General features: G+C 34.9%; 1 long non-coding RNA gene across 1 annotated transcript; it reads right to left on the minus strand.

Moving 5' to 3' along the window:
* Positions 1 to 696: 696 nt before the first annotated feature.
* LOC129927489 (uncharacterized) lies at positions 697 to 19,898 on the minus strand. Its single transcript, XR_008779102.1, has 3 exons — positions 19,687 to 19,898; positions 12,687 to 12,902; positions 697 to 2,278 (listed from the first exon to the last, which is right to left on the minus strand). It is a non-coding gene; the product is annotated as an uncharacterized LOC129927489 (long non-coding RNA).
* Between the last annotated feature and the right edge of the window lie 550 nt (positions 19,899 to 20,448).

Consider the following 20,448-nt stretch of genomic DNA (forward strand, 5'->3'; position numbering starts at 1 on the left):
GAAACACCAAACAGCAAATCAACAGAAGAAAGCTATAACAATAACAATACATGTAGATGCAAACCCAAAGAAAATACAATGAAAACACATTTAACACACACACAAACAACCAGCGCTTGGCGAATTGAACTCCTGGCTACTTCTCTGTGACTTCATAAAAAACAAACCTGACTGACACTGAAATAAAGGAGGTTTTAGATCTTTCAGTTTTAGCTTTAATAGAGTGGAGCCGACCACTTCATCCAAATCTGATGTAACAACGATGTAATGGGTGCAAATTGCTTTTTGAAGTAATGTCTGTAATCTATAAGATAAGATAAGTAGTTATATATTTATATATATATATATATATAAGGTGAACTGGAATGTTCTGATATATTGGAACTGATATATCGTATTCAAAAGTTAGCATCATTGAAATTGATAACCAAATATGACAAGTGGAGACAGAGATGACACTTCATCAACTGAAAAAAAAAATAGTGCAACAGTCAAAGCTTGTAGCATACATCTTATCTTATCTTATCTTATATAATACAGACGTTACTTCAAAAAAGAAGATGATTACGTCCTACGCGTCATGCATTTAGTCATGCATATTAACCAATGACTTAAATTCTGCCAAGTCACTGGTTTTCCTGGCTAACTCAGGCAACCCATTCCATGCTCTAATAGCACTAGGCAGACAGTTGTAGTACAATTGAGTCTGTTTGTACTAATAAAATAATCTTATCTTGTTAACAAAATCTAATAAAATACCTAGAAAGACACAAAGATAAAGGCACATCTTGTGTAAGACCTAATTTTATGAAGGTTTAAAATTGGTGATGACGTCTGCTAACATCATCCTCAGCCAAGGTATTGTGAGAGTTAAGAGATTCTGAAAACATCATATTCTTTGTTAAATGAAAAGTTGATAAGGAAAGAAAGAGTTAAAGTTACAAGTATATTTATGAGAGCAAAACGCATAGATCTATATTTTATTATTTAAATAGATACATTTTAAAAGTGACATGTTACAAAAAAAGAATAGGAAAAAAAGTAGGAATGATGTCAAGGCATTGACCCTTTACAAAACTTCAAGTAAAAACATTTTCCAGACAGATAGACAAAGTAGGCTAAAAATATTAAACATATGAGGAAATATTTTGATGATCATTAATGTTTTGTTTAAAACGTTGACAAATATCTGGCAATTAAAGTCTGGTAAGTCTCAAGTCTGCAATGAATTTAACAAGTACAGCTGTCCGAACTGAAACTTGTAAAAACAAAGTTTCGTTTGAACCTCAGTTCTAAAGTGTTTACCTTGCAAGACCTACTTGCCTCAACAATGGGGGGACTAAAGTCGTTTCAGTGTTTACCAAAAGTGTGCAGGCAACCAGTGTTTACTGTGGAGGAAATCATTAGATAGAAGAAATGGTAAAGTAAGCAAGCCAACGTTATCTTTTTGTCTTGCTCTGGTGTGAAACAGTTGTAATGGATGCAATTGGTTGCCCTAAATCATGTACTCTTGAAGTCTAGATCGATACAATAGATGCACACGCACGTTTGAGGTCCTGAACATAAAGAACCGTGAGTTTTAAGGTTTCGAAACATAAAAAGAATCCAGAACAATAAAACTGACTTAATTAAACTTCAAAAGTGTCTAAACCAGTGATTCTAAACCTTTATGACGCGCAATGACGTGCAGTCTTATCTTATCTTATGAATTACAGACGTTACTTCAAAAGAGAAGATAATTACATCCTAAGCGTATCCATGTGTCAATCATGTTAATCAGTGGCTTAAAACTTAAAGTCGTTGTTTTTCCTGGCTGATTCAGGCAACCCACTCCATGCTCTAATGGCACTAGGGAAGAAGGAGCACTTATAAAAATCCAATCTAGCATATGGAGTTAGAAATGTGCCTTTATTTTTGTGTTTTCTGAGTATTTTATTAGGTTTTGTTTTGTATTTTTCAATTTAACATTTTTAAAAGGGCAAAAAGTTATGCTGCATTTTCGTTTTAGGTCTAGATCTTATTAGACCATTGAGTAATGAAAAGGTACTTTGCTACCAATGATTACAAGAATACGTTATGAAATAAACAGAAAACTTTTTATATTCGATTGTAGACATTTCATAAAATGTTCAACATCGACTCAAATGTATTCTTGCGGAAGATATTTGAATAAGTCTCCTCCAACGTGTTTCTGCCCTTCTTTCTCACATTGAAGCAGATGAATTTCTTACAAACGTACTGCCATCTATTGACTTCGTTTTCGTGACTCAATGGAGGCCTGCAAAAAGCTATTTTTGATTAGCACATAAATAATTCCACGATGATCTAGAGCAGTGATGCTCAACCTACTTTGACCTGCGGGCCATTTTAACTTTCGACACATGTGTTGCGGGCCACATCAACAAAACGGTAAAATATGAAATCGAAATTCACCTGAAACCATTTATTACTTTTGTGCCGACTTTTCGGCGGGCCGGATGAAACCACGTCGTGGGCCGACTCTGGCCCGCGGGTCGTACTTTGGGCATCACTGATCTAGAGTATTTAAGACCATTAGAGACTTTTAGGCACTACTTGTGTCTAGAGTGTCTTTACTTTTCAGTATCTGACTTTTCATGAAAAAAAAAAAAAGAATTGTTCTATTTCTTTATTATTTTTATTATTTTGCTATTGTTTTTGTAGAGCTCAAGGTCCATTATTATAGCGGGTTCAGGGTGCTATGATCTGATTTCTTTTGTGGACCAGTGGGGGAGGGGTATCTGGGAGAAGGTTTCTGTGCTACCTTTAGGCATTCAAGGAAACCTAATTCTATTCGAGTCGAGATTCGAACTCTAGCCCTCTTGATAAGTAGCCAAGCGGTTTTGGCAATCAGCCACACATCACCATGTAGTGCAGGATGTGAACGAAAACATAACATTTCTTGAGAAAGTGAAATTTAAATAATAATCCCACATTAATTTTCTTTGACGTCTTTCATATTTACACACATGTCTACGCCTTTGTTGATCTTCATTTCGACGGAAACTCAATACTGTAGAAACTTTTTTACCCCTAACACTTAGACAAGTTGGCTTTTTCATTGATCAACAAATCTCACACTTTTTTTTTCTGTAAACCCTGTGTTTTTTTTTCACTTACAAAACATCATTAAACATTTTTTTTTAAACAAAGTTTATATCAAATCACTCTGTCTGGTACAATTATTGAACACGTTATGTCTCCCACACCCTTTCTCGGATGAAGTTGAAACCTTACACAAATATTTATTGTACTTAACAAAACATGAATCAATCACAAAATTAACCAATATGTCAATTAATTACTGGTAATAAATTATTTTGTTTGATATCGAAAAGTGGAAATAAAGTATTGAGATATATGGTGTGTGAATGAGGAGTTATCTACCTTAGATAAGCCTTGTTTTTTTTTTTTATTTAAGCGTTTTTTTTTTTATTCTAACACTTTGACATGTAACACGCTGACACGTAAAACGCAAGTCAGAGCGATACTTATTTTTCAAATGAACTAAAAAGTGACAGTGTTTAGGTTATACTATAAAAAGTTATCTTATAAATTACTTTATGAATGCTGCTTAGAGACTTAGACTCTGCTAAGTCATTAGTATTCTTGGCTGATTCAGGCAATTTGAAGACGACTCATGATTTAAAAATAATATTATCTTTAAGACTAAGTTTTTCTTTCGTTATTTGGTGAAGCTGTTTTCATAGGAAAGACCAGAGCGGTATCAAAAGTTTTAGGACGGAAAAAGAATGTTTAGAGACTGAGCTAAAAAAACAACAACAACAACAAATACCAGGAAAAAAACAGTTAAAGGTTTGTAATGGTAGCTGAAGGCAAATACGTCGATACGGGCCGCTCCTGTATACGTATTGTCTGGAGCCTTGTTTTGTGCCTCTTATCATGGGTAGGAATTATTGTCTGGTGAGTGAGCAGTGCATGTTAAAATAATTCTTATTTGGGATTAATTTCGAACTTCAAAAACAGTTTATGTGTTTTTGAATAAAAGTCTTTGGTGAACTTGACATGGGGAAATATTGACTGGAACTTTTACCATGTATATTTATCATATATGTGTGTGTGTTTATCTTTGTGTGTATATAAGTGTTTTAATGGTATGATACTATCCACGAATTCCCTCCCTGCCTTACTAGTGAGATAGATGGGGATCCGGGATAAGTTTCACTTTGGATAGTAGCTATTGACAATTTAAAAATCTAAAGAAGTCCAATGTTTATAGCCCTAACTTTCACTGAATGGGTTTGTCAAGTAAACAATTCTGTTGACTTCATGAGATTGCACTATAAACTCTACTGGTTAGAATCCTTTTGTCAGTCGCTAGTGATGGGCAAAAGTTAACTAAAAAGTTGCTAACTTTTAGTTTAACTAAAAAAAATTAGTTAAGGCCAAAGTTTAATTAAAAAAAAAAAGTTTAGTTAAAATCCTAGTTTAATTAATTTTTTTTAGTTACAAACTAAAAAGTTTAATTACAAATTTTACAAACTTTTTTAACATACATACGGTCATACCAATAAATATTTAGATATATGTAATTCAGAGAATATATATAATGAATGATAGAGAGGAGAATAAACTAGAGGGTGCACAGGTCACTAGAAAGCCTTTTAACCTTTACCCTATAATGGCCGCTTTTCCCGCCTTTTAAAAAAATACACGTGTTCATTATATTTCTAGCAAGTTTCGCTGCTTGATAAATCCTGATAATTCCTTGCTTCTATAGATCTACATTTTGCTGCTTTTTTATTAAACACCAGTGTGTTCCTGTATAGCTGCAGGCCAAGAATTTTGCTTTACTATATAGATCTAAAAGAAATGTCGACTCTTTTTATTTTAAAACTTTTTACTAAATAGATCTAAATTCTAAAGTTAGAGTCTAGTGACGTCTAGTCTATTACTATTAGTCTATTTCTTCTATTACATCTATAGTCATAATATATAGTCTATATTTAATTATTTTAGTCTCTTAGTCTTAAGTAGAGTCTAACTCTTAGTAGTCTTAGATCTAAATGTAAATTTAAAATTATAAGTCAATATTATAGATCTATTAGTTTAGAGATTCTACTATTCTAGAAGTAGAATTAGAGTCTAGATTAGATCTAGATATATCTAGAAAATTCTAGATTACTTATTAGGCCTATACTGAGACCTAAGATGCAAAGATGATAGTTCTATAATAATAATGACTATAATAGGCCTACTAATAATAGTCGTCATTATGCTAGATATCTAATACTAAATTAACTAAATCTAGACTAGATCTACATCTACTTCTATTATAATTATACTTATATCTACTATCTAGATCTATTAGATCTAGATCTAGTATTATCTACTAGAGTATATTATATTATAGTATATTATAGATCTAAATACCCATATCTTGTTATAATCATAATTATAATAATCTAAAATATCTAGATAGATCTAGAGTTACTAAGATATCTACTAGACTCTATTTAGATCTAGTAGTAGTAGTAGTAGTAGTAGTAACTAGTATTTCTTAAATTATTTTTAGATTAAAATATTAATTATTTGATCTTGGTCTAGTAGCTAGATCTAATTCTAGATTTAGATCCAGATTATATTTCTGATCATTTCGTTTGTAGAAGATATTATTAATATTCTAGAATCTAGAGTTAGCTAGCGAGTCAACATGCAGTTTTATCATTACTTCTAAAAAGGTAACTTATATTAGAACTTGGACAATTACTTCTAATTTCTTGCTATAATAGTATCATTCTAGTCTAATCTAGTAATTCTATTAAGATCTACATCTATCCCATAAAGACATTTAATTTTTTTTTCATGTGCACAAATAAATGTTTATTACATTTTGCTAAAGAGATTGGTTGTTGTTTATATTTTTCATTTTTGGCTGTTTCGTCCTTAAAAAAGGTCAAAATAGTTAGTAAAAGTTTAACTAAAGTTTCTTAGTTTAGTTTAACTAATTTTTTCAATTTGAGATTAACTAAAAGTTTAATTACTTTTTTTTAGTTCAAACTTAGTTTTAGTTTAACTAAAAAAATTTAGTTTAGTTCCCATCACTATCAGTCGCTATGTTTAGACTTTATTTCACCGTCTCTCTCTCCGTATTGACTTCAGCGGGTATAACAGTCAAGTGGGTAGGACGTTGTGCATTTAGGAAATACATACACGGATGTCGTAAACCATACAACTATTCATACAACTATTCAGTGCAAACATCTAAACATCTGAAGAGTATTGGGATATAAAAAAAATGAAAAAAAAGTTGTTTATTACGTTGGTTTGAGAGAAATGCTGGTCATTGTTGCGTTGCTGGAATATAGGTTATTGTTGTGTCGTTAGAATATAGGTCAGTGTTTGTTGACTTTTATGCTCAGGAAAAGAAAACATAGTGGAAGATTAGAGAGATGGCAATTTGTGAGTGAGTTAGAGGCAGACAGAGAAAGAGAGAGAGAGAGAAAGAGGAGGTGGAGAGAGAGAGAGGAATAAAAAGAGAAACAAAGAAAACAAATGTAGTGATGGATTAAGTAAGATACAACGATTAAGAGAAAAAAAAAAGATGTTAGGATTGTAAAGAATAACAAAATGATAGAAAAGAAGGAGAAATGAGAGAGACAGAGACAAGAAAACAGAGAGAGAGAGAGAGAGAAGAGAAATAGAGAGACAAGAAGAGAGAGGAGAGAGAGACAAGAAGAGAGAGGAGAGATAGAGAGAGAGAAAGATGGGACAAAGAGAGGCATACAGATTGAATGATGGAACGACAAGCTATAATCCTCTTACTGGCTTCAGCTTTCAAATTGGATGTTAGTACCAGCGGTAATTCGGTCACTGTGACACAGCGATTATGTAACACGTAAAATCGCCATGTGGTGCAGGGGTGTGAACGGAAACATAACGTTGATTTAAGTCGCAGTCCAACATCAGAAGTTTATTTTGTTTGTGTGAGGATTGTGAGATGTCTAGATGTAAACAGAAATATAGGCTGTTTAGTGCAGTGTAATAACGCCATTATTTTGTTGAGCTAGGCAGATTTGCTCTGGTGGTACTGAACTACATCACGAGATATTAATTGGTCAAGTAGCTTGTGACGCAGTGAGCAGTCCACATCACTTGAACTTAGTTCTAATCTAAGTGTAGGATATTAGTGTGAGAGGTGCTTTTGGTTGAATTAAGAGACTCAAACTACTAGTTGGAGGGGGGGGGGATAAGGAGCCACCGATGAGCGAAAATTGATGCAATCCAAAGTTGTTGACAGTGTAGTTATTTTGCAGGATCTTCATTCACTCCTGACTCTCTTCTTCTCTTTCTCCCCATCCCTTTCTTCTTCTCTCACTTCTTCTCTTTCTCCCCATCCCTTTCTTCTTCTCTCACTTCTTCTCTTTCTCCCCTTCCCTTTCTTCTTCTCTCACTTCTTCTCTTTCTCCCCATCCCTTTCTTCTTCTCTCACTTCTTCTCTTTCTCCCCATCCCTTTCTTCTTCTCTCACTTCTTCTCTTTCTCCCCATCCCTTTCTTCTTCTCTCACTTCTTCTCTTTCTCCCCATCCCTTTCTTCTTCTCTCACTTCTTCTCTTTCTCCCCATCCCTTTCTTCTTCTCTCACTTCTTCTCTTTCTCCCCATCCCTTTCTTCTTCTCTCACTTCTTCTCTTTCTCCCCTTCCCTTTCTTCTTCTCTCACTTCTTCTCTTTCTCCCCATCCCTTTCTTCTTCTCTCACTTCTTCTCTTTCTCCACATCCCTTTCTTCTTCTCTCACTTCTTCTCTTTCTCCCCATCCCTTTCTTCTTCTCTCACTTCTTCTCTTTCTCCCCATCCCTTTCTTCTTCTCTCACTTCTTCTCTTTCTCCCCATCCCTTTCTTCTTCTCTCACTTCTTCTCTTTCTCCCCATCCCTTTCTTCTTCTCTCACTTCTTCTCTTTCTCCCTATCCCTTTCTTCTTCTCTCACTTCTTCTATTTCTCCCCATCCCTTTCTTCTTCTCTCACTTCTTCTCTTTCTTCTTTTCTTTCTTCTTCTCTTTCTTGTTCTCTCTATTCTTCTCTTTCTCAACGTCTCCTCTTCTTTCTCCTCTTCTCTCTCTTCTTCTGTTTCTCATACAGTTTTTTTTTTTCTGTTTCTCCTTTCTTTTATAGAGTTCTCCACAATTTTAATTCTGTCCTCCTTTGAATGACTTTTCCTTACATCTCAACTTCCTAACCCTCTCACTCTTTTTCATCTCTCTGCCCTCTCTCTCTCTCTCTCTCTCACACACACACACACACACATACCAATGTTCAGTTGCCTCTCCCTCTTTCAATTTTTCATTATGTCTTCAATCTCTCGAAATCGTTTTTTTTTTCCCTGGCTGAATAGTTAAGCGCTTGGTTTCCGAACCTGTGGTCATGGGTTCGAATCTCGGTGAAGATTTTAAAGGCGCCCCGAGTCCATCCATCTCTAATGGGTACCTGCCTTTAGTTGGGGAATGTAAAGGCGGTTGGTCGTTGTGCTGGCCACATGAAACCCTGCTCGTTAACAGTTGGCCATAGAAACAGATTACCGCCATAGATCGCAAGATTTGAAAGGAGAACTTTGGGAACTTTACTTTTAATCCGATAAGAGAAATGTTTCAGAACAACGTGAAACAGTGCAAGCAATTCCTGTCTCCTCTTTTATTTCTACTTGATGGGGTCGTCATTAGGGCCAATAGAGCCATTTGATCCGCTTTAAGTACCACTCTTTGAATCTCTTTCGCTTCATGTCTGTTTCTAGTGGCCACGCAGTCAGATTAACACGCAAGGTCAAGTGATGGATAATAATCAAGATAGCTTAAAGTAAACATTAATTAACTCAACAGAACCGGAATGCTGCTGGCCATTAACCTAAACACAAACTTTAGTTCACTTTTCACGTGAACGCAGTACTCTTAGTGTCTCAATCATTGGAACCAGATCATTAAAATTAATATAGAAATCCTACATTTGAAACCAAACAAACATAATGACATAATAATGTTATGTTCTTTTTTCTCTGTCTCCTTTATCCCACTTTCGGTCGTTAGTCGTCACCGAGAAGTTCATAGAAGTCTAATTCAGAAAGCGCTGGTTGTGAGTGCGCATGTGTTTCGTGTGTGAATGTTGTTCGTATTTGCATCTATATTGTTATTGTTACAGTTACGCTGAGATGGTCAATTGTAGTAAAACTGAATTTCCATTTGATTGGACCAATAAAAATGATCTTATCTTATCTTTGGTTGAAGAATACAAAGAATAACAGAATGACCAAAGAATATTTCCATATTGATGTACATACTGTCACTGAAACTTAAACAACATCTACGCCTCTTGTTCCTAGTAAACCAGCTACAAGTGATGTTCTCATAAAGTATGGAATATTAAAATAAAAGTTATCAAGGAATCCCCATATTAACGAAACTCAAACAAAAGCATTAGGGTTATAGATATGGGTTTATCAAAAGAAATGTTTACTAATCAAACAAGAACAAGAAAATAAAATGCCATTTAAACTTAGCTAGATTATTTTCAAATATGTCTCCTCTGTTTGGGACCACTCAAGAAAACATAAATAAACTTGAGCAGACGGAAATTGAGCCGTTGGGAGCATAACAATTTATAACAACAATTTTCTAACTTTCTTGAAGAGGGACGTTTGTAATAAATAAGATAAGATAGGATAAATTATTTCCTTAATACGCATACCAGCAGCAGTAATACAGGCCTATCATGTAAGTCCACAGAACTACATAAGCTATGGTGTAATATTGTGTGACATTGACAGAGTGTTGTCAGTTAATATGTACCTTAAACGTATGTTTTATGTGTTTTGAAAGGACTGTATTCTTGAGAATGTTTCCTGTTGTTTGTAGGATACAATTGTAATTAGTACGATCAGGCCATTATTATACACGAAGACTCGCTTGTGTATCTGGGTCATAAAGTACTTTCTCTCTATATATGTTACAAAAAACAACTTGATTGTGTCTAATAAGAGTAAACATTTCTTCAGATGCTATTCCATATCATGTTGGGAGAAAGTTCTCCATAGAACTAGACAAGTTACAACTCTAGTGATAATTGTGCAACACTCTGTAAAGTAATCTTTTAGAATACAATGTATGAAAGGAATAAAGTCTTGAAAGAAGTTTGCCTGTAGTTTGAATATTTTGATGATAAGGTTGAGTTCATACTTAAGTCTTATCACAAAGTCAGCGTGTCCAGACAAACATTCTAAAAAACAATTTATTTATCAACAATGCAGGCATCGGTCTAACATCGTCAGCTGTACGCCACAAATAATAAGTCCGAAATCAGGGCCTGTCATAGCCATAGGCAAACTAGGCAGACGCCTAGAGTCTACAATTGATGGGGGCACACATAGGACTAAAAAAATTATTTTTTGAGAAACATTGCGAAACTTAGATTAACTCTAAAATATAGCAGAGCTCTATTGCTCTTTGTCTGGAGTTTAGTTCTCAGTCTCTATTAAATCGTACACTAATATACTGACAACTTAGAGTTAAAGCTTAAAGTTTTCTTACGATGAAGGGTGAAAACATTTGCAGTCCTTCAAAAAGTGCAAGTAGATTATTTTGAACTAGATTTATTTTGTAAGTAAAAAAAAAAAGTATTTAATTGAATTTAAAAAAAAAATAAACACCGTCACATGAAAAAACAAAATGGAGGCTGGCATGAGAGGAAAATCTAAGCTTCTAATTGAGTAAGTAATGGCAGTATTGTTTGGTCACGTGGACCTACTGAATGTTACTTATGTTCTTGTCAAACAAGTTGTGAAGAGTTTTGTATTCTCCCTTCGGGTCTGGATTTTAAAACTAAAATAGACACATTTTTTTTTCAATAAGAAGAAGAATGAGATTAAAATATACAAAGACTTCATTTATTTTTCTCAAATCTGGCGCGTGCTTTTAGATAAGTGTTATTGTTAATAAGAGGATTTTTATTGCGACTGTCCAAAAAAGTGTAAGGGTTTTAGCTTACTTCAATCTACTCCTGCTGATACGTTCGTGTGGACTCTGCTTTAGGTCTTCCGAAAGATCAATGACAAATGTATGACTACGTTTTCTTCTAGACACCCACTCCTTCACCCGCTGTATGTGATAATTTGCTTGACTTTAACCCAACTGTTCGCTGACACTACTTTAGCAAACGTTCTGAGAAAAAAACAAATGTCCCTGACTTATATACCCGACCAAAATTACCTCCATTTTGCCGAACGAGTCATGTGACCCAGGGAAAGCCCACTATCGTAGAACGATCTTTAAACTACGGACATTTGTATAGATAAGGAGAAAGACATGCAGCTCAAGCAAACAAAGCCTGTTCAGCTAAGTGTGTCCTGGTCTCAAAGCATGTTCAGCTAAGTGTGTCCTGGTCACAAAGCGGTTTAGTGCTGCACTCAAGCGAGACAAAAATGCACTTGAAACTTTTTTTCAAAATAAATACGAAAACAAAATATGCTTGCTTTTTATTTGCTTTTTACTTTCTCTCTCTAAGAACTTGAGAAAGTAAATCAATGTATTTGTAAGTACTAGTAAAGGGAGCCCCTACAACATAATTATAACCGAACTTCACTGTTTGCAAAACTAGTTTTTATCAATGAAAGAAAACATTCTGATTTAAAGAGTGTTGATTTAAACGTCCAATGTATTCCTAAGTGAGGATTTGATAAAATTCCTTATTTCGATGTCTTTTTTACAATACCTCTATTCGAGTTATAACTTCATGGAGGATGAAGGAGCTTTCACTAAGGCCGCGGGATCCACATTTAAGACATGTGGCAATTTACATACAACTTTGCAACTACTTTTGAACTACTGCTACTACTGACCTACAGTTGGGCATCTGTAATCCCCAGACTCTGTTGCACTTTCATCATTCTTTCTACTTCTCATGTGTACGCCATCCGGAATCCAGGACATTTCCTTTATGCTTACTCTCCATGTGGATCTATCCAGTGTCTTTTTTTCCCAACTGTTTGAAAGGCCGGACTTACGTATATGGAGGTCCCCTACACTCTTTCGAAAGCGTTAATAAGGGTCCAGTAATGAATAAACAATAATTATGTTATATTTTGTATTTTATATTATAAAAGATATAAAAAAGATTATGTGATACTTCGTACGATCTAACTATCCTTTTTTTTTAAATATTTAATATAAATATTTTAGTTTTAAAAACGGTATGTGTTTGAGTGTTTGAGTTTGTGGAAGGCAAGGCCCTTGGTAGATGCACTGTCGTAAATACGGAGCTTTACCAGTATTTACATATTCCAAGCCTGCCCTCCCTTAAATCCGTCAGTATATGTTAAAAGTGGGTGACCTGCGGCTCTCCTGCCTTCTATTAGATCACCATACAGAATATTTAGTGGGAGTCGACCTTAAGGCATTTATGTCTTCATAGTAATATACTACGCCATCTTACTTCGATTTTCTATAAAGAAAAAAAAATAATCTAGATTCCTTTCGAAATAATCTGTATCATTAAAGCATGTAGAAGTATTTAATACGCTTAAACTGATCATAATATTCTTCATCAAACTAAATGGTGAGATTACTAAGTAAGACATTTCTTTCTGTTCAGTGTTTAAACATTCCATTAGAATGACAGAAGCCCATCATTTCATTGACACTCTGACAGTAAAGTGGCCAGACCTACCTCGTGCACACGTCTGACATTGTCACTTGTCAGTGTGTAATGATTGTCCAATGTGGGGCACCTTCTTCTCACGTAAGGTGCTGGGGGTATCTGCTTGTTCTGTTTTACACCTTCGTGACACGTGACGTCAGGTTGCTAGGCGATTTCGTTCGTAAAAGAGGAAAAAAAATCAATCACGTTGAGTAATTACCCAAAATGACGACCTCTTGTCTCTTGCTGAAAGAAACAATGTTTGTTGAATTGTTGAGATTTCAAAAAGCCATTCATTAAAAGTGCAGAGTGATGGTCAAGTACTAACTTTTTTACTCAAAGATCTTTGCTCTCTATTAATTTAACTTTAAAAGATGTGACGCGTTTCTTTTTTTTTAATCAAATATTGGGGCCCGAAAGACCTGTCACTACATGGGTCAAGAAGTTGAAACTAGCGACTGAGTGATCCAAGACAGACTATGTGGATCTCTAGACAAAAATAAAGAACCGTCTTTTAAAAAAAAAGTATCTTGTTATTAATGTATGTTACGTTCCCAAAGGGAAACAAGACTATATTTCGTTTGTTTAATATAAACGATTTAGTAATAATAAGGCTCGGATAATTTCTCAGAGGATCGAAAAGATTTTATAAAAGGAATTTGAATTTATCAACCTTAAGGGGTGTAGGGTTGGATTAGATAAAATAAGGTTAAGATAGTGAGATAAGAAGTATGGCCGTCTTGAAAGACTATTCACACTTTTATGTAATATCTTATCTTATTAAATACAGACGTTACTTTAAAAAAGAAGATGATAACGACCTACACGTGTTCGCAAATCTATCTAGTCACGTTAATCAATGACTTAAATTCTGCCAAGTAATTGATTTTCCAGGCTGAGCCTTTGTATAAATTTGTCCTTGCTTATAACATGAGACATTTGTCTCTATCTCTGTATCTTTCTGAATACTTTATTAGGTTTTGATTTTGTGTTTCAAGATTATGGTTGAGTGTTTAATGCACAATTTCTACTTTACTTTTAAGTCTTTTATCCTGAAAGGATTCTAAATTTAATCATTTTACAAAAGGTGTTACTCTAATCAAATGTGAATATTCATTTTTTTATGAATATCATTGCAATACATTGTGGGGTCCTACCAAGATAATAACTAAAAAATCATAAAATCATAAGATCACAACTAAAAAAGTAAATGCTACTTCATTGTGATTTGAAAGTAACTTTAACTATCTCTACATAACAAGATACGAATCTATAATACAAACGTTAAGTCGGTCCTTCTATTCGGTTCAGAAACATGGAGAGTCACTAAAACAAATATGGAAAAGCTCCAGACTTTTGTTAACAGATGCCTACGCCGGATATACGGAATTAGGTGGCCAGAAAAGATTACTACTGTCAATTTGTGGGAGAGAACTAGACAAAAAGCCCAAGGCATCAAAAAAGCGAAAGCGGAGCTGGATAGGACACACCCTGCGAAAATCAGCAATCAATGTTGCAAGGCAGGCACTAGATTACAATCCGCTAAAGAAAGTGGGCAGACCCAAGCAAACCTGGAAGAGGTCAGTCATCAGTGAAGCTGAGGGTACTGGAATGACATGGGAGCAGATGAAGAAACCTCCTCAGAACCGAGTTTAGTGGAGAGGTGTGGTTGCGGCCCTATCGCTCCCCTGGGAGTGCACAGGGTTAAAGAAGACCATCAAGTGAGGAAAGTTTACATTTAATGGGGGTTAACTCTTTGGTAACTTGGACTTTGAAGAGGTAACCAGATTCATCCAACGAACTGATGCTTCAGCTTCCAGGGGCTTTTCGTCTCCATGCCCGAACTCAAAGAGAATGTAGATCTGTCTCTACATTTTCTCTACATAGCAAATTTGTTTTACAATTGAAACTTTGAAGGCAGTTATCACTCTGATAATGTTAACCCTTATATCCGAAAATTTGTAAGTTTTTTTTGGATGCGTAGCGTTTTGTTTTAGAGGTCAACAATCCCTCCTGATATACTTTTCAATCTAAAGATACATTAATTAAACTCTCTCTCTCTCTCTCTCTCCCTCTCTCTCTCTCTCTCTGCTAAAACAATCTGAAGTTATTAAATTATCTTTCCAATGATGCCATTAAAAAAAAATAAAAAAGCTAATCTTATTAAAACAAAAACAAAAAAGAATATGCACACGATGAAACTGCCCTCATGCCCTCTCTCTCTGTCAAAGTCAGGGATGATGTATGAGTATTGCCTAAACTTTCAATAAGTTAATGTCAAAATTGTCTAATGTAATTACATCAGCTTTATTCGTTCACCTTTTTTTTTTTTGCATCAGGTAATTATCTGTGGTATACATATATTTCAGAGCCTAATATATTAACCCAGTCTGCCCAGACAAAAGACCCCAGGACACGAAAACTGATAAACGGCTAAAAATAACCTAGATCTAGATTTTGCAACACCTGTGTTTCTCACGGTATAGACTAGATCTAGCCTTTGAGCCTCGATATAGAGATTGTCAAGAAATGTAGACGCTGTCAATCCTTGAATATAAAATTTACTTAATGACTAGGTCAGGGAATCACTAAAAAGTTAATTGTCAACAGATTTTAAAAAATCATCCAATGTTGGACTTCGAGATAGATGTTTTCCTACTAGTCGGTCTACATTTAGAATATTTCTAGATCTGTGTGATAAAGCTGCTTAAGCAGCTACGCCATTCAGAGACTAAAATCATATCAATCTAATTGTTTATCTGTGCTTTCAAATTCGCATTTACTATTACTTAGTATAATACCTTTTTTTACAATACCTCTATTCAAGTCAGAACTTCGTGGAACCAGGAACCTGGAACCTGAACGCGTCGTGGATCTCAAAATAACGTCTCAAACGATGTTTCTAACCTACGTTATGGCCCTCTGATGGATTGGCACCACGACCTTTGACCTTTGTACGTTTATGAAATGGGAGAGTCGAAGAAACTACAAGTGGAATTTAGAATCTACCCGGAAAGTGAACAGATCTTAATTTTTTTTTTTTTTTTTTGGAACATGATAATAAGCTAACATATTTGATTTGTAAAAAAAAATTGAGGCTGTTTTTTTTTCACAACATATAAACGACATTATAAAACAAATATGACGTCATTCTTGGCTTGAGCGGCAATAAAAAAGATTTTTAAACTACGCCTAGAAATTGGAGGATCGATTGGAATATTCACCAAAAAGAGACAGAAAAAAGAGTCGTTGGCTAGCTAGCTATAAATTTGCTCACATTTTAAGTAGAGAAATGAAGCCATTTTTTGACGTATAAAAAAAAATCTTTCAGATAAGCCATTAATTAATTTGAGTACAATAAGTAGTAAGTACTAGATCCACAGGTTTCTAACAAAAAATTTTAGGTCAATTTCTTTTCGATTTAGATTTTTCGGTCGTGTGGCCCGCGACACGAGTGTCGGAAATTAAATTGGCCCGCAGGTTGAATTGGGTTGGGCATCACTATCTTAAAGTATGCATTATTGATTCAGGAGTTTTAATAAATTATGTTCAGGACAATTGTACGCATCGTCTTATTAAGTTTAGATTTAAAGGCTTATCATTGGAACCATTCAATAAAAAACAAAACATGACGTAGTCAGCCGTTAGTGTACCGATAACTTAGTTGTTTGTTAGTTGTAAAAATCACGAGTTCGAAACCCGGTTTGAATAAAAACAAAAACTTTATTAATTTTTAGCGGCCCCCGAAAGGGGAAAAGACGCTATTAGTTTTGTGTGAAATGTTGTCCGTCTGACCGTCTGTCCGTCCGTCCCGTTTAGATCTCGTAAACTAGAAAAGATATTGAAAATCCGACATCACAATATTTTAGACCATTCAAAGTTCTGATGCAACGGCTACTTTTTTTTTTTCCTGAAAGCGAAAATTCTAATTTTTAAAATCAGTTATGCAAGCAGTTTTTTAAAGAGAAAAATCTAATTAGTATGCGTTATAAGTTAGACCTAACTTATAACGAATAGTAATCTTATAAACTTTATTTTCCTCAATTTTTTTTTATGCGGAATGTTTTTTTTTTTTTTTTTGAGGATTCGAATAAGAGAGCTTTTCAAAACAATTAAATTATTTATAAGACTTCAGTTAGGCCTGGAGAGGCGCAGTAGCTGAGTGGTAAAGCACTTGTCTTCAGAACCGAGGGTCCCATTCGAATCCTGGTGAAGACTGGGATATTCAACTTCGGAATCCTTGGGCGCCTCTGAGTCTACCCAGCTCTAATGGGTAACTGACATTAGTTGGGGAAAAGTAAAGGCGGTTGGTCGTTGTGCTGGCTACATGACACCCTCGTTAACCGTAGGCCACAAAAACAGATAAACTTTACATCATCTGCCCTATAGACCACAAGGTCTGAAAGGGGAACTAGTTAGGCCAGGTTCACATCTAACTTTGCATTCACTTGCACCTATCCTGTGATCTGCTGCACCGTTGGGACACTACACAAGATCTGTCCTTCTTTCTCCATTCTTATCTCTTATTTATCTTTGATATAATTTCATTTGGATGTTCTTTCTGAAAATATTGAAGCCTGCGTGGGTGGACCACTTCGGGGGCCGATTTTGAGTTTGTGTTTCCACACAAACTGTCTTTGTAATCTTGTTTAAATATGTTTTTCACCACGTTTACTACACACACACACATACACATGGTATTCAATATTCTACTTATTCAAATCTCACTCTGAACTCTTAACTGAGATGAACTCCAATTGGTAACAAGACTGGAAGAACTCTGAACTAGATCTAGTCGAAAACATAAGAGCTTCGAGACTTTTTTAGGGAGCTACAAATTCAACAACTTGGCAATTGGGGTTTTAATTGTAAAATAAAAACTGTTTCTAGAATTACGCTAGAGTTACTTGGCATCAAGTCTATAAGGTTCATCTCAATGTATGCCTATATTCTTAGCTATTCAGTCGAAATGTTTCCAACGTTCTCACATTACTAAATACTGAACTATGTAAACGATCTGATTTCTGTCCTCTCCTAGTAGCTTAAGGCGAAGCTTATGTACAGGAAATATAAAGCAATAAATATGACAGTGTGATCGTGTGTCACTGGAGATGTGGTTATAGCTGCTAAATGTGTCATTCAGAGCTATTCATATCGTCCATCAATGAAAGCGTTTTAAACGATCTAGTTTTGTGTTAGAGGATGAGGCAGAACGAAGTTTTAGACTCCGGGCAAATTTTACCCACTGACCCATGAAGTTTCGTGTCTCTGGTATGCTCACGTTCAATCCTTTTGTTTTCTTCTCTAAAAAGTAGGCCTATTACTTCTTCATTTAATGTTTCTTATCTTATAAATTACAGACGTTCAATTCAAAAACGAAATTAATCCATGTGTTAATTTAGTCGTGCATGTTAATTAGAGATTAGATCTGCTAAGTCATTGCTTTTCCTTGTTGATTCAGGTTACCCACTCTAGGCTACAACGACACTAGGGAAGAAGGAGCACTACTTATACAAATATGTCTGAAAAATGGGATTAAGAAATGTGCTTACTTTATGATACTTTATCTTTGTATCTTTCTGGGTATTTTATTTTAGATTGTGTTTTTGTATTTGTAGGCCAGTATGAACTGTATCTAACAATAACCGTTATGTTTAAAGTAACTAAATAAATCAAAATTTCGACGGTGATCAAGTTTATGAATTATTTTTTAAACTTTTGTTTAGTTCAAGTACAGCGTAATAGGTTAAAAATCTTAAAACGCACTGGCTATGGGTCTACGCTGCTAGACCATCAATAGTCTAGTTGACAGACACAAAAAAAATGCGAATTTTTTTTATTAGAAAAGTGCGTAAATGGGGACGAGAGGTCAGCCGAACACTGACTCTGACCTCAACTGACCCTCGGGAGAGTTCATATAGTTTAGGCAAAGCCAACTCAATCTCACAGAACTAAATGTATTTAGTGACTAATGTATGTGGAAAAAAAAGAGTTCTTAATTACGAATTCGGACTTGATCTCCGTCTGAAATGTTTGAGGCTCGGTGGCTGAGTGGTCAAGCGCTTGACATCTGAACCGGGTGTCCAGTGGGAACCTGGTGAGGACTGGGATTTTTATTATCGGGATCTTTTGACGAATCAGAGTTCACCCAGCTCTAATGGGTACCTGACATTAGTTGGGGAAAAGTAAAGGCGGTTGGTCGTTGTGCTGTCCACATGACACCCTCGTTAACCGTGGGCCACAGAAATATTACCTTTACATCATCTGCCCTATATACCGCACGGTCTGAAAGGGGACTTTTTTTTTTTTATTCAAAACTAATCTTTTAGTATTAGTTTCCATTGAACTTCTACTACTAAAACTTATGATTGGTTCATGGGATGAAACGATAAGATAGGAAATGTTAGTCTAGAGAGCTGATTGAGATGGACATGTTTAGAAGTCTACTAAAGTCAAGTTAGTATTTTAAAGATGGGCAACCAAACTTTAACCAAATCGAGTAAAGGATTTCCTTTTTTTTCTTTCAAACTAATTAATTATCGTATTCCACAGTCCAAGCCCCAAGCAACATTTTTTGTTTTGTTTTCAAGGAAAGAAACTGGGTATTAATTAAATGACATTTTATGTCGGTTGTGTCCTTTTATATAAATCTAGGAGTACATTTCTCTAGAATAAACAACTATTCATCAACAATCATTAAACATCACTTACAAAACTATAGTAGCTTTGGAATTTTACCCTTTTTTTCTGACTTCCTGTTTCCTGGCGTTTTTATTATACTTTATTGTAGCCTTAATACTTAATACACTGAATTGTAGGTAAATACGGAAGGTATATACTTCCTGGATACATAGGCCTATTATATATATATTAAAAGTAATATGCATTACAGGGAACAGAAAGTGTGACCGGATCCCCCGTATAAAATAGATTTAAACATTTTTGTGTGTAGTATTTTACTTGCGGTTTTAAGTTATTCTCAGGGCTCGGTCATCTGGGTTTAAAAAATTAATGTTAAATCTTACATTACCCCTTCACTTTTACTTTCTCCCAAACACACATAGTCACAGATTTGATAGAGAACCTTTGGGCATTACATTCCGGTAATCCTCTACATCTTCACATATAACAAGTGGTAGTCTACAAAAAAAAAAAAAATATCAGTTGAAATATTCCATTTATTTTAAGCTCTGACTTGTCTAGAGGAATCCCCAGAGAACACAGACTGATAGTGAAGAGTGACACGGGCTAACTTGTACAAACTGATGCAGATCCGGTAAGCTGACGTTCAGGAAATTTCTTTTTTTTTTCCTTGTGCGTTTATTTTTAGAACAATTACGCAAACACGAAAACACAGTGTTGACTTTGTCACCTCCTCGTTTGTAAGTTACTTCCAGTGGTTCTGCAATTATCTTAAGGAGGGTCTCTCGTTCCCTTTTGGCGGGTGGTTCAAGTCCGTATAATCTAAAAATACCAATGGGTATCTGAAAATCTATTTAGGTTTATGATATAATAATGTATAGTTGTTTTTAATTTATATGAGATTCATTGACACCTAAATATGATAGTAAGTAGATTTTCTTTATCTAAATATTTTAAGTCTTCGCAACCAACTAAATTAACTAGCGCAGTCCACAGCAGCACTTGCAAAAATCAAACCAATCTGATATAAGACAAAGGCAAAGCTCATTTTATTAATGGATTTTTCTTATATCTTAAGTATTTGTTTAGGCTGCTAAATCATTTCAATATCACTCTACAGGTAGAGGAACTTAGACCTATAAACATTTGG

Source organism: Biomphalaria glabrata, chromosome 7 (genome assembly GCF_947242115.1).
Source record: "Biomphalaria glabrata chromosome 7, xgBioGlab47.1, whole genome shotgun sequence".
In the NCBI taxonomy this organism is placed as follows: domain Eukaryota; kingdom Metazoa; phylum Mollusca; class Gastropoda; family Planorbidae; genus Biomphalaria; species Biomphalaria glabrata.